General features: G+C 42.2%; 1 protein-coding gene across 1 annotated transcript in view; it reads right to left on the reverse strand.

Moving 5' to 3' along the window:
* ASIC2 (acid sensing (proton gated) ion channel 2) overlaps positions 1-22,592 on the reverse strand; it is a 1,152,840-nt gene that overhangs the window by 819,432 nt on the left and 310,816 nt on the right. The window lies entirely within an intron of this gene.

Consider the following 22,592-nt stretch of genomic DNA (forward strand, 5'->3'; position numbering starts at 1 on the left):
CCAGAGTGCCAGCATTGAAGCCAAGTTTTATACAATGAGGGTATCCTCCTTGCTGGTGATAAGGTAATGGGGTAAAAGATAATTTGGCATGCTTTACATTTTTTGTTTTCAAGAATAGTCGCTGCCTGGGAACAGGAACTTCATACCCACAAATTTCTGCAAATCTGTTGGTTTCCTCAAGTTGAATGGTTGAGAGAGCACAGTGGAGAGAGAAGGAGGAAGGTCTCTGTGGGGACATTCTCTTGGCCACCTTCCCTTTGGGACCCTAATTCTATCCACACCTATGATTCAGGTGGGTAGGTTCACAGAGCATACTCCAGGGGGACTGTGGCTGACAAGAGTGGGGACTTGCATAGAGAAATGAGTTTCCAGTCTCTGACTCCCCTCTCCCTGGCCCAGGGGTAGGAGGGTAGTGGGATGGTAGCTTCACCTCCGTCTTTGTGACACTCTTTCCTTCCAGGAGATTCCACCTTTTAAAGCCCCAAAAATGTTCAACTGGAAGTGTAAGCCTAAATTCCTGCAACCCTATCACACATCAAGCTTCCTTCATGGGAAGCAAAGAAAAAGCAAAGAATAAGTCATAGGCTACTTCCCAGAATGACTAAAGTGACATCGGATGGAAGAAAAAGTATCTATGTGTGACCATGTGTGCGTGTGTGTTATGTATCTGTGATGTGGGAAGAGAGGCAGAGGTCTGACACTTCCAGTTTGGGGTTTGAGTCCTCAGGGCTCTTAAGCAAATGTGAGCCAGCAATGCACCATTACAAGCAGCCTCTAATTTATTGATTGAATCTTCATAAATGCCAGCTAACAATGTTGCCATAAAATAATGTGCCCATAAAAGACCTGGAAGGTTTCTCTTGTGGGAATAAGGGCAGCACAGCGCTTGTATATTGGGTGTACAAATGGGAGAGGGATGTCACTTTAGCAAATTCTAGAACCTACTAAGTCAAGATGGATGGGAACCCATGGGCTCTATTAGCCTGTCTGTTGGGATTTGTGTGTGGGTGGCACATATGTACAGGCGTGTAACTGCATAATTATTTGTAATTTTTCTGTTTGCCTGTATAAGGATCTATGCAGGTCCATAAACAGACATGTGTGCACACACATTATGCAACAGGAGTCTGTGCTAGTAGTGTCTTTTGTGTACTGAGTTCCTGGATAGTGGGGTCTGTAGTATCTTTATCTATGGCTTCCGATGTCTAATACATAGATGTTTTATAAATGTCAGCTGAAATGGGAAAAAAGTGTATGTGTGTCTATGAGTCTCTGAGGTGAGCCTTGTTGGTATTTGTTGGACTGAGTGTAGGGGACCAAGCATGGACATTGAGGTGTGACAGTGTAGGTGTGGTGTGGGCAAGTGTGTTCTCAGGAAGGCTTTTGCAGGGCTGTGAGTATGAGTTAAGTATGTGTGCCCTTCCTGAGACACTAGCCATCTCAGGCCTCAGTTCCCACTTTTAACTTTCCCAGTTTCCCATGGTGGGGTCTACAGAGGCCCTGCCAGCTCAGATAGGCTCCGTACCTGCCCAGCTTCTGAATCGTCCCAGGAAACTGGCCAAGGAAAGGGCACTTGTGGAGTCTACCCACGGGGTGGTTCACATGCTCGGGTTGGTTTAACTTGGGGCATGGCCCCCACAGACTCTTGCTGAATATCATGTTGTCCCTTGAGTTCCAATCCTCCAGCACTGCTCATGAAAACCCTGGGCTGTGACTCAATAGCCCAAATGCATTATGTCCACACTCAGTCATATTTCTTGGCCCTCTTTTTGTTTTGGTTCCTGAAAAGGTCTTGACTTTACTCACGCCTCTTTGGAGGATCTGAATTCCTCTTACCAAACTGACACCCCATGGATAATCTTGATCGTTGGTGGCGAGGGATACTGCCCAGGGCTGAAGATACTGTTCTGCTCGCCTGAGGATACCAATGTCATGTTAATTTGCATCCTGTTAGCTAGTGACTGGATACCAGCTTATCATTGCTCCCCAAATTAATTGATTTGTCTTTGTTTACTTGCTTTACTGTCCTTGCCATTTCCATAGAGAGATAGAATATTAGAAATACTAGAGCTGGAAGTGTGCTTAGAATGCATCTACTCCAACCCTCACATTTTACAGATGGGGAAACTGAGGCCCAGAAAGGGAAGTGACACCGGTTATTTTTGAATTATTTATTTCACAGGAAGTGTATTGAGTATTTATGATATGCCAAATCCACGGCCAGTATCACAGTCAACGGGAGAGGATAGACATGTGGGCTATTATAGTAAAATCCAAGCTGATGGATGTTATTACATAGGGAAGCACACATTACACAGGACGCTTTGTTATATAAGGAAGGAGATTATTACATAGGGCCGTGGGAACAGAGAGGAGGGGCTCCTACACAGATGGATGGGATGAGCGGAGACTTCCGGAACAGGTGACACATGAGTTGTTTCCCGAGTAGGAGCTCACCAACTGAAGGGGGTGAGAAAGTTTGGGCAGGTGGAGAAGCTTCTAATTTAATGCATTGCTATGGGCTCCTTTTCAGGGCACCTGCTTCTCATTCTTAATGTTCCAAAATGCGGAGGTGAAGATGAGTGGAGGGAAAAAGAAGACGGATAATAAAAGTCTAAAAGCATGAATGAATACATGAATGAGTGAATGAATAAAACCCATACTATTAATGTCTTTCATGAGCTGACATATCATATATGTTAGCTCATTTAATTCTGGTGATATTGTGATTATTCTCATTTGACAGATGAGGCAACTGAGGCTTAGAGAGACTGAATAACTCTCAGGTCATGCAGATAGAGGGAAGTAGAATTCAAATCTAGGCCTGCCGGGCTCTGCAACTAACTTTTCTACCCCACCCTGATGCTAACTGTTGCCAACCTACTTCAGACATCATATGAAAAAAGTCTGAGGGTGGTATTTCACTCGACTCTCCCCTCTTAGTATTGTAAGGGAGGGTAATCCTTGCCCCCTACTCACCAGCCACAGTGAGAGGAAGACTCCCTCCAGCCCTCCCTCCTGCAGAAGAGGCGAACCTTTCCCATCTGCCTAAATTCACATCAGTGAATCAAATGGAGTCTCTGCCAGTAAGCATATTAATGGGACCTTTCTCAGTCCCCGAATCTGCTGAATCTTCATCTTCACTTGAAGCCAAATGAAGTTTGATTTTTAATTCACCTTGCAGAGTCATAAAGCAAACCAGTGATTGCAGTTAATGCTCAAACTCTGTCTCTTTCCAGGCTTTGCAGCCTGCCTTCCCTCACGGCTGACTCTGCTGAGCTCGTGCCGCCTGGCAGGCACATCCCACTGCTTTCCCAGAGCAGTAGTGACCCAGCGGGGCTGCACACTGGAACCACCTGAGGAATTTTAGGAGCACCGAAGCCTGGCCCCCATCCCAGAGGGTCTGATGTCATTGGACTCTGGGCATCCAGATTCTTCGAAGTTCTCCAGGTGGTGTGGGCAGCTGGGGTTGAGAATTATTAGCCCAGGATGCATCCTTACCTGAGGTGGTTGGGATTTAAACAGCCTCATGCTCTGAGACATGCTTTTGATGCTGGCTTTCCCTGAACTATGCTCCTCTTTTGAAGATGAGTCTTTTGCTTTGTTCTCTTTTGGGGGATCCCCCTACTGCCTCAGACTCTCTGGGCCTGAGTCCTACCTTGCCTTTGTCATGCTACTCCCTCCGCCTACAGAGGGCCTGAGTTCTGTGTCTCTAACCTGCTCACAGACCGAACTGGTGCTGCCTTCTGCTTAGTCTTGGATTGCTCCCTATAAAGACACTGTCACACTGTCTTGGGAGCAAGTCTGGTGAAAGAAAAACAGTGCCATTTTGGAGGCAGAGAATCTGTGGTGCAAATTCTAGCCTGGACACTCACCGGCTTGTATAACCTCCCTGAGAGCAGTTTTCTCCTCTGTCAAATGGTTGCTACGGCTGTTTCTCACCATGCAATAAACCCACCCAAAGCTTAGTGGCTTAATACAACAATATTTATTTTATTAAATATTTATATGATCTTATTAAAATATTTATTTTCCTGAAGAACCCACGATGTGGACAGGGCTCAGCAGGGACAGCTCATTTTTTGCTCTACTCAGCATCAACGGGGGCAGCTTGAAGCCTGGGGCTGGAGTCCTCCAACGCCTTGTTCATCCACATATCTGGCACTGGGATGGCGAAGACTCAAACAGCCAGGGCCAGAGCATTGCTACTGCTTGGGCATCTTTCTCTCTTTCTGCCTCAACATGGTCTATACAGCATGTGGTTTCGGGGTACCACATTTCTTATATGTTGGCTCAAAGCTCCCAAGGTGTGTGTCTAAGACAGAGCCTGATGGAAGCTGCATCTTTTATTGCCCAGTCTTGGAGGTCATGAAGCATCCTTTCCACTTCATTCTCTTCATCAAGGCAGTCATAAAGATCCTCCTGGAGTCCAGGGATAAGGATATAGGCTCCACCTCTTGATGAGGGTATAACAAGGTTTATGAAAAGCAGGTGGGATGAGAAAAACATTGTTGCAGCCACTTTGGGAAACCACAGTCTGCTACAATGGGAATAAGAATACTCTATTGTAAAACAGATTTATTTTGGCAATTAAAGAAATGCATCCTAAACTCTTAACTTAAACCAATTAGCTTTTATTATGAGTAAACCTTTTGCATATATTATCTCACTGAAACCTCATAGCAACTCTGCAAAGTAGGTACTATTTTCTCCTTTTACAGAAGCAAGATACATGGTTCAGAAGCCAGCTCAGGTCATACAATAGTGAGTCACAGGTCTGGATTTGAAGCTCTATGTGGCTGTGGAGCAGTGGTTCTCAACCTCAGGTGGGGTAAGGTAATTTTGTCCCCCAGGAGACATTTGGCAATTTCTAGAGACAGATTTTGGCCGTCACAACTACTGTGGGTGGGGCGAGTGCTACAGGCATCTAACGGGCAGAGGCTAGAGATGCTGCTAAGCATCTCCACAAGACACAGGACTGCCCCAGAACAAAGAATTATCCAGCCTAAAATGTCAGCAGTGCTGAGACTGAGAAACCCTGGTCTAGAGATGATGTTTTAAACCACTCCTTTATTGTAGGCATTTCTTAATGTTGGTTCCTACTTTTCCTTCCACCAATTTCATTTGCCATTCCAACTTCTTTCCTTGAGCAGCCCTTGACTGGTGTTTGTTCTACTGGGTTTGGAATGAATTACAACAACTGAAACTGGGCATGCCCTCCAAGGCCCCATCTTGCTCAAGGGAGTTGAATCCAGGTCTAGGAGATGAGCAGTCTCAGGTTGCGTTTTTGCTTGGGGTCTACTGGGCTAAGCTTAGCTTTGCTCAGAGAAAGCACATACTTGTGGGGTGGGAGTCTTTTGGGTTATGAGCCATGTGCTATTTAGGAAAAACACAGGAATAAAGCTGTTTGAAGCTGGTGGCCTAGCTATAAGCCTTTCCTAAGAAAGACTCTTCACAGAGCTGGTAGGTATGCCCCTTCAGCTCCAGGAAGGATGGAGGCTGGAACAGTGCAATGGGATTCTTTCACATCTGCACTGATGTCCATACAATTTAGTCAGAGGTCAGATGTTTTAAAAGCACTAGAAGTTAACTGTTAGCTTAAAGGTATGTTTTTGTCACCCTCCCCTCCTCTCTCTATTGCTCATGGGCAAGCTGCCTAATGAACATAGTTCAGTTCCATTAGAAGCTGGACAGGTACTGGGTGCAGGATGGAGTTAGCCTCTAAAGGCTTTTAGGAAGAGCTAGGAGGCCGGGCGCGGTGGCTCAAGCCTGTAATCCCAGCACTTTGGGAGGCCGAGACGGGCGGATCACGAGGTCAGGAGATCGAGACCATCCTGGCTAACACAGTGAAACCCCGTCTCTACTAAAAAAATACAAAAACTAGCCGGGCGAGGTGGTAGGCGCCTGTAGTTCCAGCTACACGGGAGGCTGAGGCAGGAGAATGGCGTAAACCCGGGAGGCGGAGCTTGCAGTGAGCTGAGATCCGGCCACTGCACTCCAGTCCGGGCGACAGAGCGACACTCCACCTCGAAAAAAAAAAAAAAAGGAAGAGCTAGGAAACTGTGACAAAGGAAGGGCCAATTTATGCCAAGACAATAATTGCATTAATGCTCCGTACTGAGGATTTCATGAATTCTGGATGTGGTCAAGGCCTGGGATGTGAAGTGCGTCCTCTAGAATTAAGTCTTTTAATGTGGCCACAACCATGACAGGTGGAGCTAAGTGCAACATCAGGGATCATTGCAGTTTGGGAAATTCTAATGCTGAGACTGTGACCTTGGCCATGCCAGAGGACCTCTGGCAGAGTTGCAACAATGCGTCAGTGCTCGCACCAAGCAAACTTAGCATCAAATCTGGGACCTGCCACTTACCTGCTGTGTGGTCTTGTGCTAGCTATTTGGCTTCTCTGAGTAACAAAAAACATCAAACACAATGACACAGAAGAGAAGCTCAAAGTATGGACATTACTATCATTATTCTTAATTTAGTTCTGCAGAAGCTGCAAATCTAATCTGGAAAGAGAAATTACTGGAGTCCCTGGGATTTCAATTTGGAAAGCTGCATGTCACCTCAGGCTTTGGTCCCCTGCCTCTGAATTCCCTTTGCTGCATATCCTCAAGGAGCTGAAAATCTGAGACCCTTAAGGGGTTTGCAGTCAGATACAAGGCAATGACAGAGGCCCCAACTGCCCAATAAGGCAACTACTGTCCACATGTAGCTATTGAGATCTCAAAATGCAGCTGATGTAACTGAATATCTGGATTTCAAATTTCATCTAGTTTTAATTATATTTAAATTTAAAAAGTCTTACTAGGTTCAGTTATTGGAAGACTTTTAAGTATGTTTGGAACAAGTTGATATGTGAACCTACCTTTTCAACTTTGACGTTTATGAAATCTAAATGCAGACCAGTTATTTTCATTGAAAACTGGGATGAGCTGTAAGTAAAACACGCATGGCAGATTTTGCAGACTTATTACAAAAAAGAAGGGAAACTATCTTGTTAGTAATTTATTTTATGCAGATTACATTGGTTACATGTTGAACTGATGACATGTTGAAGTATTTTGCATATATTGGGTTAAATAAAATACATTATTAATCAGCAATTTCATATGTGAAAGGAAATGTCATGATGGGCACGATGGCTTTTTTCCCCGTTGATGCCAATATACATGTATACAAGTCAGTCAATAAGGTTTGTTCTAAGGGTGAGAGTGTAGATTTAAAATTTACAAGGCTAAGGAGTATTAAGAAAATTTGCATTCTGAAATTAAATAAAACTTTTATAATGGAAAAAAATAATTTCACTTTTTAAAAAATTATTTTTTAATTAATTAAGATTTTTTAAAGATACAGGATGTTGACATGTTGCTCAGGTTGCTCTTGAACTCCTGGGTTCAAGCAATCCTCTTACGTCAGCCTTCCAAGTAGCTGGGACTACTGGCGCGTGTCATCATGCCCGGTTCACTTATTTCTTTTTACTTCATTTAAATGTGGCTGTTAGAAAATCTAAAATTACGTATATGGCTTGCAGTATACTTCTATCAGCTACTGCTGATGTAGACCACCCAGCCAGCTTGAGATCTAGAACCTAGGCTGCCTCTCATCTAGGTACAAATAGTTCTGCCGGGAGTCCTGCATTGGGCTTTAGAGCTAACGCTTGAGATGAATAAAGCACACACTTTTTCTGACTTGTTTCCTTGCCTCTGTGTACATATCTTCTGTGAGGACCTTGTGGGAAGAGGTGGCTGGTGGGTATTGATGGGGTTTGGAGCCCTGAATCTCTTTCTCAGTCAAATCCCATCTTAACATTCGCCCTTTAAAGCAACTTTAAAGCAAGTTGCTTTCTCTTTACTGAATGTGTTTGCATTCTTCTGTTGTCCCCCCACTCAAATACCTAGCTTGGTTAGTTTACTGACTACAGAGATATGGAGTTCTCCGTCTTACTGGTTCAAAACATATTTCCTTCGAGCTCTAGGGAAAGCCTTCTCATCCAAGTACTTCTAGATCTGGAGAGCTAATCTTTGTTGAGTTTACGCACACCTCTTAGCCCTTTAATAAACTTGAGGCTTGGTGCATTTTGATCTCAGACTTTCTGGGCTGCAGTGTCCAGAGAGGCCCTGGAAGCCCTGTTGAGGCCCTAGCACATGCCAACTCCTAGTAAAACCTGTGTAGTGAATGAGGAGGGAAGGCAACAGGTGCTGCCACAAGTCAAACAAAGAACAGATGAGCCAGCCTTGCTTCCCAAGTCTAATTTGCACACGGCTTTGTGATATTTACCCAAATGTGGGAAGAGACTAATATTTCTCCTATTTATCCCCAAGTCAGTCCTGAAACATATTAATCAGCAAACTCATTTCCTTCTCAGGATTTTTGGTAACTGTTTCACTTGTATATTGAAAGGCAATGACAGCCCTGTGTAAGTTCATGCATATTCCTCATCTAAAGAGAAAGATCCTTAGAGGTCACCGATCCAATCACTGCATTTCTTCGTGGGGGAACCCAAAGCCTGGAGGTGTAATAGTGAGCCCCTTTCAGCTTGAAGGCTGTGAGATACTATGGTAACAGTCTTCTGATCTAGCCAGGAAGGTGGGACAATGTGGGGACGCAGCATGTGATTTAGAAAGAGATACCACCAGGTTGGAATCTTGGTTTGACCACTTACTATCTATGTGTTTCTGAGCAAAACCCCTTGACTCTCTAATCATCAGCTTCATCATCTGTAACTGGAATGACATAACCTACTTCCTGGGTTTGTTGGCAAGAACACAGAACCTGACATACAGTAAGTGCTCAGTCACTGGTAGCTCTCAATCCTCTGAGCTACCAGAAAACTCAACATGTCTGTTAGTGGTTGGCTTATGAGCTCCTGAGAAATTAGAAATCTATGAATTCCCCATATTCTCATAATCTTTTTCTTTATTTTAATAGATCATTGAAGCAAATCCTTCAGATTTTTCACCCTTTTCTAACATTCTTAGTCAGTGATGGCAATGGAACCCCAGCTTCGATGTTATTCCTTGGGCTTGTGGGAAGAGAGGAGACGAGATAAACTTCAAGTCCTGAATTGATCAATAACTATGTTCATTCTTGCTCTGATCCTTGTCCACATGAAGTTTTGACAGGAAGAAGCAGACGCAACAGAGGTAGTGTTTGGGTGGGATACTATTAAGCCAACAAAATAACTGGCCTAGGATGTGGTTGTTAGCTCTTCATAGGTTTACTCAAAATTAGGGAAATTCTATACCCTATACCCTGGATCATGGCAGGAAATATGTCATTATCTACAATTTTAGGGCTTGCTCTGTTGAAAGCAGCTTGGTTGAAAGTGGAAAGCTTGATCATAAATTTAGTTTTGGATTTTTAAGCATGAAATAATGGCCACTTGCTGAGAAAGCGTGAGGTTGTTTTTATTTTTAATGCTCACCTCAATTGAGAAGTGTCTTCATGCAGAAGATATGCAGTGTAGACAGGAGACCCAAGTTCAATTCTGGACTCTACTAGCAACTTTCTCTGTGAACTTGGAGAAATATTGGCTGTGCATCCTATAGATATTGATCCTTTATTCTGTACCCTGTTCAGTAGTGGGGGCTTTATGCAGTCTTGCTTCTTATCACAGCTGTAAAGCTAACTAACTAGCTCAATGACACAAGGCTGGTAAATAATGTCATCGGCAGGATGAGATTGGAACCCAAACCTTCTGGTTCCTGAAGCCCATGTCCATCCCACTGTGTCGTATTTCATCTGCAGAAGACAAAGTCTGGAAGGACTTAGAAAAAGAATCATGGAAATATGGGGGGCTGGGGAAGGTTTAAAGGCATAAAGTCAAGGTAAGTTTGGAAGTAGATGTGTATCTCGAGTCCAGAGTCAGAAAACTGCCTCAGAAGCCCATGCCCCAGAGAGCTGTGTCCATGGCTGTTTCTCACTCTTCGTGTTCCCATAGGTCATTAGTGCGTTTCAGCCTCCAGCCATGTCTGTGAGTAGCAGCAAGGGCAGCAGGCTAATGTGCCTTACACTGATAGTGTCTCTTCTCTGATTAGTATTGGCCTCACTTCTTTCATTATGTATGTCCTTTCTGTTCCTTCATTCGCCAAACCTTTGGTCTCTATGTTGCAAGCACTGGACTACAGACCTGGACCACCAGTAATCCCAGGTCTCTTCTGGGTTGGATAGAAGGCAGATCTTCCGGGTACTCCATACACTGTTCTTTCCAGGCTTCAGCACTGGAAGTTTTTCCCGCTGCTGGCTTTTATCACTACCTCTAACTTCATTCCATGCTCTTGTTTTAGGTTCTTTCTGTTGGTTTATTGGTGCCTGATCTGTTGAGGCTGCTCTGATAGTTATATTCTATGGATGTGCCATTCTTCTCCACATCTGGCTTCTCTCTTTGCTCCCATAACCAGCTGCAGGGGGCTAAAACAGAGGAGAGTGGATTGTTCCAAATCCAGGCAGTTTGTCAAAAGTGAAGACGTGGCCCAGAAGGGTGACTTAAAAAACAGAGAAGACATGGAGATTATAAGGAAATGATCCACATGAACCATTCCTGTAAGGGAGGGGAGCAATGGGGATGGAGTTTCCAAAACTGGAGGTCTCAGAACTCCAAACAGACTACCTGAGATAAAGGGTATTATTGTTACCCCAAGTGTCCAGGTGGGCCTGTTACTAAGATTGGGAGCACTTATTGAGATAGGTAACTCCATGTCCTTCAGTTTGGGGCTGAGGACTATGGAGGACATCTGAAAGATGCATTGTGAAGAAGGAAATTAAAAGAAAGCTACTGATGATCATCTCAGACAGATATAAGCAGATATATGTGTGTCTGTGTATATATGTACGTATATAATTTTATGCTTTTAAAATTTACACTTTTATAATTTTAAAATTATATATATACACATGTAATTTTTTAAAGAAAAAAGGCAGTATAGCAGTTATAGGTATGAGCTGATGAGCTACTGAATCAGATTCTATTGAAATATCACTCCTGCAACTTATTTGCTGGTTAACCTTGGACAAATCACATAATCTCTTTGCGTCTCCAGTTCCCCATTGGTAGATAATATGGTTTGGCTGTGGCCCCACCCAAATCTCATCTTGAACTGTAGCTCCCACATCCCCATGTGTTGTAGGAGGGACCTGGTGGGAGATAATTGAATCATGGGGGTGGGTCTTTCCTGTGCTGTTCTTGTGATAGTGAATTAAGTCTCACAAGATCTGATGGTTTTATAAAGGAGAGTTCCCCTGCACAAGCGCTCTTGCGGCCACCATGCAAGATGTCCCTCTGCTCTTTCTTCATCTTTTGCCATGATTGCAAGGCCTCCCCAGCCATGTGGAGCTGTAAGTCCATTATACCTTTTTCCTTTATAAGTTAGCCAGTCTCAGGTATGTCTTTATTAGCAGTGTGAGAACAGACTAATACAGTAGATGACAACATTAATGACACCTACTTCACAGGGTTGTGGAGAGCATGGAATAAGGTGATATATGTGTGCATGTCTCCCTCCCCATCTCTCTCTCTACCTCTATCTCTGTCTCTGTATGTACACAATACCCAGCCCATAGTAAGTTCTGAACAAATGCTTGCTATTGCCATTACGTGATTCTGGAACTTCACTAAATTTACCATGTCTTCTATTTTTTGTCACTTCCCATTTGCATACCTTGCCTCCTTCCCTCCAAAGTGTAGCAGTAAATACCATTATCATAAGAAGAGTCCTAGCCTTGTCTCTAGAGGCAGCAAGGTGGAAAAATCAATGTGTCCCACTGAGCCAGAACGATGGGGTCAAAGAAGTCCAAAGCAATAGGGTGAATTTAGCGGTGGGGTGCTACCTAAAAAGGTAGTGACCCTCTGGGAGCATTGGATGGAAGAGGGGAGACGTCTGGGATCCCCTCTGAGCCAGAGACAGAGTTCTGTGACACAATCATCATTCCATCCCTAACAGGGTTGCTAACTGAGGCCCCTTTACACCCTGATCAGGAAGGTCCTAGTGTTTCCTCTAGAGCTTCATGCACATTCCACAGCATTTCTAGCCTGCACCTAATTCTAGCTAATTAGAGCAGGGGAAAGCACTACCTCCTCTGAAGATCTCCATCTTGCTGTGTCTGGCAGTTCACCACCACTTACCCTCACTCAACATCACTTTTGTAATCTCATAATGGGCTTTTCTAAAATTCACAAGCACTTAAAGATCTCAAAACTATAAAAACCTAAGGTTTCTTTGGACACTATCGAATCTCAGAAGAGAATCACAAAGAAAAATTCTTGGCTACTGTGTAATCCCTAAAAGCAATAGTATCCAAATTTATCAACAAAATGTTTATAAGCTTGAAGATGTAGTGTAGTTCTTTAAATAAAAGATTTATAAGATAAATTTTAGTTATTTTCTCTACTTTAGTAATAAATACTTGAAAGTTCATTTAATTTTTAATTCAGAAAGTCATTCATGATTGAGGCAATTTAAACAACTCAGGAAAAACCTCAAACCTTGATGAAATTCCATTAGCTATGTGGATACTTTAATGGTACATTTAATGTTGAATTATGATAATTCTCTGTTGAGATACCTATGCATTCTATCAATTCCCTTTTGGGAATTCATGCTTTTAGCTTTTAATGATTGATTCAGTTGATTAGATGGATACAATACAGTTATCAAGGTTACCTTTTATAGTTCACTCCTCAGAGGAAGAACATTTGCTCTGGCCTTCGCTCGAAATTCAGTGGTCCCATAGAGCTTACATAAGCATGGTTCCTCTTAGAACTGCCCTGTGGGTTTTTGTTTTGCCACCTTCATGGCATATGATGGAGGGCGCGGAGACATCCCTTTTTGGGGGAGTGAGGCACGATTGGGAGTTGCTTCCAGTCTGTTTCTAAAATCAGGGATATAGCAACTCCAACCATCTGTCAACCAACCATATGCGAGGTCCCGTGATCTCAATCTGAATTTTTTCATGAAGGTCACCTTTCTCTTTAACAGAGATAGATTCACAGGGCTGGAGGAACACTGGCGATCATGTAGCCTATTGCCTTTATTTCACCAATGAGGAAACAAGCCCAGAAAGGGCAGATGGTTTTCCCAGAGTTTCAGAGCCATGGAAGGACTGGAATACAGGTGCTCTACTCACCCATCACATGCTTTTTCTACCATGCCTTATTACCTCTGTGCTCCTAAGGACCAAGAGTAGTGCAGACTGGACCAGACCGTATGATTTGATTCTCATGTTCTAGGGGTGGAGTGGGAGAGCCATAGGGTGGAAAAGGAGGGAAGATATTAAAAGGAAAAGTAGTGTCAGACATAGTGTCTGTCTACCCTCAAGGATCTCTTTTATAACCTTAATAGAGAAGCAGTACAAATATACTCGAAACAATTAGGAGAACATTATAAGACAATATATAATTAGGTACTAAATTACATGACACAGAGAATGGAGAAAGCTTTATATATTGTAAGAGCCTAGAAGTCTTTATGAAGGGGTTAGGCACATAAAGTTGCTTTGAATCTTGAAAGCATATAGTTTATTGAACAGATGAGGGTTTCTTCTGTGTGTTAGAAATAGCTCGAGATTTTGATGTGGCTCTGGAGTCATACAGCCTTGAGAAGCTTACAGAAATGTTTCAAGCATCAGCTTCCTTATCTATTAAATGGGAATAAAGTACAATCATTGAGAGAAGGTTTGTCTAAACAGAAATATTCAACTGTAGTCAGAGGAGTTAAACTGAACTTCTCACACAAGGAACATTGGACGGGGAGACAAAGACCATATGTTTCCCTAATATTTTCTTTACTTCAGACCCATAGGACCAGGTCCTGTTGCAGGACCTTATTATTATTTATGAGGGAACGACCACCAAACAACAAGTTACTACAGGCTTTGTTTTTCTTTTTCTTTTTTCTTTTACTTTAAGTTCTGGGATACATGTGCATTACGTGCAGGTTTGTTACATAGATATACATGTACCATGATGGTTTGCTGCACCTATCAACCCATCATCTAGGTTTTAAGCCCTGCGTACATTAGGTATTTGTCCTAATGCTTTCCCTCCCCTTTCCTCCGACCCCCGACAGGCCCCAGTGTGTGATGTTCCTCTCCCTGTGTCAATGTGTTCTCATTGTTCAACTCCCACTTATGAGTGAGAACATGCGGTGTTTGACTTTCTGTTCCTGTGTTAGTTTGCTGAGGATGATGGGTTCCAGCTTCATCCACGTCTCTGCAAAGGACATGAACTCATTCATTTGTGGCTGCATGGTATTCCATGGTGTATATGTGCCACATTTTCTTTATCCAGTCTATCATTGATGGGCATTTGAGTTGGTTCCAAGTTTTGCCATTGAAAATAGTGCTGCAATAAACATACGTGTGTATGTGTCTTTATATCCAAAGGATTATAAATCATTCTACAGGCTTTTTAAATCTGAGGGTATTTAGTCTTCACCTAACCCTTCATTTATATATGGTGCTCTGTAATCTTGATATGCCTTTGATTCGTTGAGGCTCCTCTAGGGGTTGGGATGAGAGGACCATGTGATATCATTGGTGCACAATATGGAAAGAGCTCAAATCTATCTGGAAATCTTTTAGTCTTTGTGAGAAGGCATCATCTTTGTGAGAAGTGATCTTCCATCTTGTCACTTCATCAGTAACTTGTATGACCTAAATACACAAGAAAGAGGTAAGATTATTGGATGAAACCTCCAAGGAGAAGAATATATGAAGAGATGGTGAAACTGCTTGGTGGACTTGGTGCTTCCTCGTCTCCTGATGGCTCTTGGTATGGGATGTGAATGTGGAGACGAACTTGGAGTGAAATGTGAAGACGACATGAGAGCATATAAACTGGCAAAAGAGGGTGAAACGTTACAGTGTTATTTGTATATGCGTTGATAAAATATGTTCTGTTTAGTTCCACTTTGGTGTTTCATTGCTCACTCCCATAATGTAGGTGAACACAATGTAGACAAAAGCAATTCTGAAAATTCTGACAACCAGACCAGTTTTGCTCATCTTCTCATAACTCATAGCTTCCAAAAGCCATTGGCTGCTAAAAGAAAGGAAGGCTTCCAGCAGAAGAAACACCTAGTTCTTAGGGTCGTGTGATAGAGAGGTGAAATAGGAGTATAAAGTGTCTGTCATAGAGCCTGGAATACAGTAAATATATAATAAATGGATATCTATTTCCTAGACTGTAGTTCCCTGAGATGTGTGTGGTTTACTTAAAGCCAAAATGAACTACAACAACCACTAGTTTCTTTTGATAGGTTGACCCTGCCTCTGACTTCAGGTCTATGCACTGGACAGAAAGGTCTTCCCTGAGAAAGAGACCCCACCTGGTCAAGAAAAGGGTGGGGTTTGAGGGTAAGAAGAGAGTTGATGAGATCCACCCTTAGTCGTGGAACAGAAAAGCGGACCATTCACTGGCAGCCAGTAAGAAATGGAGTTAGGGACATAGAAAAGGAGTGCATTGTAGGATTCTGGGAGCTTTGTCTCTTTTCCTTGTTAGCTTTGGTTCTTGATGTCTGTGTTTCCATCATTAATTTAAAAATTCTGAAATAAGAAGGTCTCTTGTGTTTGTTTTCAGAGATACTATGGATGGGGATACACCTGATGTTGCTGTGGATAGTCACCTGGGTCACCTGGGGGAGAGAAACCCCAAGAACAGAAAGTAATAGCCATGCAGACGAGAGAAAGCAGTTAGACTCCCTGGGGTGGTTGGGAAGATAGGAGTGGAATGTTGTACAACCGCTCCAAGGCAGGACATTATGTTAAACTTTTTTTTTTAGATGGAGCTCACTCTGTCATCCAGGCTGGAGTGCAGTGGTGTGATCTCAGCTCACTGTAAACTCCACCTCCTGGGTTCAAGCGATTCTCCTGCCTCAGCCTCCTGAGTAGCTGGGATTACAGGCATGCGCCACCATGCCTGACTAATTTCTGTATTTTTAGTAGTGATGAGGTTTCACCATGTTGGTCAGGCTCATCTCGTACTCCTGACCTCGTGACCCATCCACCTGGGCCTCCCAGTGTGCTGGGATTACAGGCGTGAGCCACTGTGCCCGGCCTGTGTTAAACATTTTTATTCAGAAGCTGTTAATTAATTATCTTGTCTATATAAACATAACCATTTTAAAATTAAGAGATATAATAATATAGGATCTACTGTTCAACCCAAAGCAGAAATATTTTCTCCAGAATCACTGAAAGGGAGGGTGATTATGCTTGCATGTGTTCAACAAAGAGGATTTCACCCTGTTCATAGGCAACTTTTCCTGTAACTGGGTTTTAAAAATAAATTCTATTCCACTTATTAGAAAGCTCTTCCTTATAATTAAGCTAAAATCTGGCTTCCTCAAAAATTTTTTTTCTTGGCTTGTAGCTAAGGTCTACTACAGCACAACGGTTTGTCCAGACTTGCAGATCTTCCATCTTGTCACCTCATCAGTAACTTGTAACTTCTAATTGCCTCTCTTCAGTCTTATTCTGAAGGAAGAGAAGGTATGGTGGTCCTCTTTTCTTTTTCTAGGCATCAACTTCCTGTCCTCTCTTTCTCTCTCCTTTTTGTATAAATGAAACCGGGCCCTTCACCTGTTCTTGGCATGAGCATGAGGTTAGCAGGATGGGGAGATCAGTCCCAGTTGGGCCTGAAAACAACTTGTGGTCATGTGGACCTCCCATCTCTAACAGCTAAGCATCTAGTACTATTATATTTTTTTATGACATCTCCTTCTAGGTGGTTTTAAACATATTTACATTAAAAATTTTTTTATTTTACTTTAAGTTCTGGAATACATGTGCAGAAGGTTCAGGTTTGTTACATAGGTATACATGTGCCAGCTGGTTTCCTGCACCTATCCACCCATCATCTAGATTTTAAACCCCACAAGCATTAGGTATTTATACTGATGCTCTCCCTCCCCTTGCCCCCTTATCCTTTGACAGGTCCCGGTGTGTGATGGTCCCCTGCCTGTGTCCACGTGTTCTCATTGTTCAAATTCCACTTATAGGAGTTATATTTACATTTCAAAAGCAAGTCCTGCGGGGTGCTGTGGCTCAGGCCTATAATCCCAGCACTTTGGGAGGCCAAAGTGGGTGGATCACCTGAGGTCAGGAGTTTGAGACCAGCCTGGCCAACATGATAAAACCCCATCTCTACTAAAAATACAAAATTAGCAAGGCGTGATGGCATGCACCTGCAATTCCAGCTACTCCAGAGGCTGAGGCAGGAGAATCACTTAGACTGGGAGGTGGAGGTTGCAGTGAGCCGAGATTGTGCCACTGTACTCCAGCCTGGGTGACAGAGTAAGGCTCTGTCAAAAAATTAAAAAAAAAAAAAAAAAAAGCAAGTCCTTAGAAATTTGGCTGCCCTTTTAAGAAAATACTGAAAATCTATAATTTATATTTGCATATGAATTATGTTGTATCTCTTCTCCTCCCTAGTCTAGATTTTTGGGGACCTGCTCATACATATCCCACTAAGTCATGGAGGATTTTATTTCCCCAGACCTGAGATTGAAACAGGTTTTGAAAGCACTGCCTAATTATCCCTCCTGTATCTCTGGTGGATTAAGTGTCCCTCAAGTGCTGGGAAAGTTCCACAATATCACTGAGCTCCTGCCTTGGTTCAGGCCAGATCCTACATTCTGGGCTACCCTGAAGACCAAGACCACACTGTGTTCCCTTAAAGGATTTTCATCATTTCTTTTCCTTTGGATGAGACTCTCATTAGTCAGATTGATAAAGTTATTATTATTTTCTTAAAATCTTTCTCTGACCTGAAGTAAAAAAATAAAAAGAGTCCTACAAAGTTTTGGTCAAAGAAATGTCTACTCCTGATTTGATTCGGGAGCTGTCAGTGTTTGTGCATATGGGAGCACAGAGTTCCACACGCATCCACATCAGCCTCCTCCCTACTGACAGCAGGCCCGTCTCTCCCAGGGACATGGATATCATTATTCCTTTGCAAGTGCATGGCACACTTCAGGAGTTTGCTCTAGAAGAGAGAAAAGGCCCAGAAACAATCTTGAAGAGGAGAAAGGAGGGAAGGGATGGAGAATGAGGCTCCCTGTTCTGTTGACTTGGAAGCCCTTCCCTTTGGAGTAGCGGCAAATCAGCCCCCACGTCCCTTCCTAGCCTCTGTTTTGTTGTTGTTGTTGTCCTTTTTCATTTTTACCCTCTGTTCTCTTGTCTCCAAAGTATTGTTGTGAGATATGAGGAAAAGAGGGGACAAAAATCATCATAGTTCATTACAATCAACAGAAAGGGAATAACTGGAGTTATTTCTTATCATCACCTCAACTGCTCTACAAATACTTGTCTTAAAAGAGGAGGGAGGACTGAGTTCCTGCCTTGGTTCAGGCCAGATCCTACAAATACTTGTCTACAAATACTTGTCTCTAGCCTTAAAAGAGGAGGGAGGACTGAGTTCCTGCCTTGGTTCAGGCCAGATCCTACAAATACTTGTCTACAAATACTTGTCTCTAGCCTTAAAAGAGGAGGGAGGACCTACATCACTGGTTAAGGATTTTGTCCTTTTATTCTCCCTAAATGTAGAAATAACGTAGTTAAGTGTTAGCCTAGATAGACTAGCAAAGTGGTATCAAAATAGAGCTGGTTTTGTGTGAGAGGAAAGATAAATTCTCCACAATTTCTGACTTCTCACGTCACCAAGGAAAATCCAGAAATCACTGGAGACCTAGGAAGGCCATGCATACATAGTAACAGGGCACTAAATCATTAACAGCAGGCAAGGGGATCTCAGTATATTAATGTTAAACACAAGCTTGAGTCTCTGGCTGACCAGAAGGCCTCTTGACAGGCAGGCAGCCTTCTAGACAAAGGCAGTTCAGGACATTGGAGAGATCCACTGGCAGTGAGATAGAGACTACAAATCAAAGGTTGAAGGCTATCAAGTTGCCCTTTATTTACACCCAGCCCTGGAATCTGAAGTCAACCAGTAGGCTGCTGCAAAGCTCCAAATCTTTAGCAATAGCCAGACTTTACCACTGTCACCTGTTAAAAGTGTCATGTTGGCATCTAAAGATTAGAAAATATCTAAAGTTAAAGTTAAGCATGTTTTTGCCACAGGATCCAGCAACTCCATTTCTGGAATATATTTACTCTAGATCAATGTATATAAATATATTCCAAAGAGTAGATTCTGAAATACATACCAGACAATGTAGGTTTGTATGCAGATCCTTTGGAAGGCAGGCACAAAATTTCCATTGTTTCTGCTGTTTGATTTTTATAGTGGGGACTTAGAACCAACACAGGCACCCACTGTTAGAATACAGACAAGTAAAATATGGCAAGTACATATTATGGAATATTATGTAGTAGTTAGATAAAGTTAATAAGATATATGTGTAACAACATAGATAGATTTTTAAAATACTGTTGAGTGGAACAAAGTTTGAAACAATGAGAGTTATAGTTGAATCTTAAGTAGACACGCCTGCATAAAGATCAAACATGTTAAAATGGGAGGCTGCATTGGAAATATGAAATAGGAAGAAAAGTAAAGAAAATTTAATTTTCTTTGATTGAGGTCGTTTTTATGGGGGGCAATTGGCAATTTACCTCCGTAAGATTATAAGAATCCCAAGGGCCAATGTCATATCTGTTTCATTTACCACTGTATCTCTAGCATCAAGTGCAGCATTGGTTTTATAGAAATCTTCTAAAATATTGGTTGGATTAATTACCTTATTAATTTAAAAAACCCAGAGAGTCAAAGAAGAAGAAGAAAAGGGGGTTACTGGAGTACTGAAAGCTCCAAATAGGCTATCTGCATTCCTTTGTAATCAGGGAGCAGATAGTATATGCTGTTTTAATGAGATCTTCCATTCTCTTTGTGTGTGTGTGTGTGTGTGTGTGTGTGTCTGTGTTTGTGTGTGTGCATGTGTAGAAGGCCTGGGTGTTGGAGCAGGAGGAATTATGTATCTCCCATCAAATGTCACGGTAATGGTCTCAGATAGAAGTGGCGTGATAAAAAGTGGAGGAGACCTAGACCAGAAGTTAGTCTTGGCCTTTTCTTTCTGAGATTTGTGTTTGTTATCTATGAAGTGAAGACATTAGTACTACATCACAGACTTATTGGTGGTTGAAAATAATCTATTGCAGTTGGGTGCACTGGCTCATGCCTGTAATCTGAGCACTTTAGGTAGCCAAAGTGGGAGGATCGCTTGAGCCAAGGAGCTCGAGACTAGTCTGGGCAACATAGTGAAACCCTATCTTGACAACAAATGATAATAAAAAACAATTAGCTGGGCTTGGTGACACACACCTGTAATTCCAGCTACTCAGGAGGCTAAGATGAGAGGATTGCTTGGGGCCAGAAAGTGGAGGCTGCAGTGAGTCATGATCATGCCATGGCACTCCATCCTGGATGAGAGTAAGACCCTATCTCAATAAACAACTAAATAAAAGTAAAATAAACTACTGCATAGGGGCATGTTTACAGTTTAACTGGTTTACCACATCTATATAAGTCATTATCATCTTGCCAAAGTAGTACAGCCTACTGTCAGCATCAACCTGTGTACTGCTCAGATCTCAATCATTATCTTTTGCTTTCAAAGCCACTTATCTAGCTAGGAGGAACTTCATAACAGAGCCAAGGCATGGACTTTTAGTAGCTATCCATGAAGAGTGCACTGTACCCATGAGAGCTCTGTATTTCCTACTCTAAACACTTTCCAAGCAAGGTCTTTTTTTAGATGAGTCTTCTTCCATTGGAGATCTCTAGAAGCTCATCAAACAAGGTCCAGGCCCAGCTGTTGGTTTTTGATGATTTCTGTAATAGGTTTTGTCTCATGTGAATCAAGACAGATACCAGTTTAACCACAGTCTCCTCATCACTGGCAAGGTTGTAAAGGGCCAGTCACTGGGGGAAGGGAAGTTTCTTTTGCCTGTGGGGACATAACAAATACAGCCAGGTTTAACATGGAAGAAGGGAAAAAGGAAGTGTACTTCCAAAAGCCCTTAGCCTACTGTTGTTCCGAGGTATCAGGTAACCAATGAAACACTTATATGCTATTTTAGAAAGACATTAAATAACACAATTTTTATTCTTTCTCACTGCAACAAATTTATCTTTGCCCCAAGAGAGTGCTGCCACTGCCTCTCCATAGAACTAAACTATGATATTCCCAGAGACGTAAGAAGTTTCTGAGAGCCCTGCTATGCCCAGGCAGTGTCCTGTCCACCATGTTGGCCAGGCAATGGGGATTTGCAGGAGTACACCTAAGACAGTATTCCAAAAAAGACAAAAAAGTAGTAAAAGGAAAAGGGGGTAAAATAATAACTCTGTTTGGTGTTCTCATTCATATTTTCAACAAATATTTTATTGAGTCTTTGCCATGTGCCTAGCACTGTGAGTGTAGTAATGAATAAGACAGGTGTGATCTCCATTCTCATGGAACTTTCACATTGTAAGATTGTAGTTCAAGAGATCCCCATCTTTTTGACCTTGCCTCAGAGGCATTCTAGCATAGTGGTCAAGGGAGTTGGCTCTGGGGCCAGACTCTTTGGTTATAGTTCTGGTTGGACCTACTACTGTTGGTTTACCTGAATTTGGACAAGTTACTGTATTGGTTAGAGTAAGCTAATTGCAATGCAAACCTCTTCCAATTTTTAGTCAAATCTGTTTTACATCTCTTGCACACGACTTGCTCATTCCAGCCATCAGTACTTTGTATGTATTTTCCCCTACTTCTTGTCCGTTGATTTGTCTATAAGTTGCTCAAAGAGCTCAAATATTGTCAACCCTAAGAAGTCTTCACTGATAAACCCCAGGTCATCTTAATTGTTATTTACTCCCTCCTCCTCTCACCTGCATTTCTGTTCCAATAACCTTAGATTTCCCCAATACCACTCTGACTTGTGCTCACTTCTGTTGTCACCTCTGGGTTCAGAGAAGACAAATGACTAGCAGAAGATCACATAGATAATTTCTAATGTTAGAGCTGTGATTCAAATTCTAGTCTATCTGATTTCAAATTCTGTGACTTTTGCTATGCTCTTCTGACTTCTATCACATCGTAGAGAACTCTAATAAAACATACTATTTCAATTACTGCCATTTTATTGAGTCTTCACTATATTCCAGGTCCTGTATAAAATATACATAATCGCTATGCATATTAATTATCATATTTTATTTTATTTTTTAGAGATGGGGTTGACCATGTTTCCCAGGCTGGTCTTGAAATCTTGAGCTCAAGTGATCCACCTGCCTCAGCCTCCCAAAGTGCTGGAATTACAGGTGTGAGTCACTGTGCCCAGCATATGAAATATTAATTATATATTATATAATTATTAACATTTTAGAAAGGCTAATAATTGTGTCTATCATATATAATATGTATATACACATATGAATAATTATGTATATCATGTATCATGTATACACACACATATACAAATATCTCATTTACCCCTCATACAGCTTTTTTTTTTTTTGAGACAGACTCTCACTCTGTTACCCAAGCAGTGGCTCGATAATGGTTCACTGCAACCTCTGCCTCCTGGGTTCAAGCAATTCTCATGCCTCAGCTTCCCAAGTAGCTGGGATTACAGGCATGTGCCACCACACT

This window comes from Colobus angolensis, unplaced genomic scaffold, assembly GCF_000951035.1.
Source record: "Colobus angolensis palliatus isolate OR3802 unplaced genomic scaffold, Cang.pa_1.0 Scaffold167, whole genome shotgun sequence".
Classification (NCBI taxonomy): Eukaryota; Metazoa; Chordata; class Mammalia; order Primates; family Cercopithecidae; genus Colobus; species Colobus angolensis.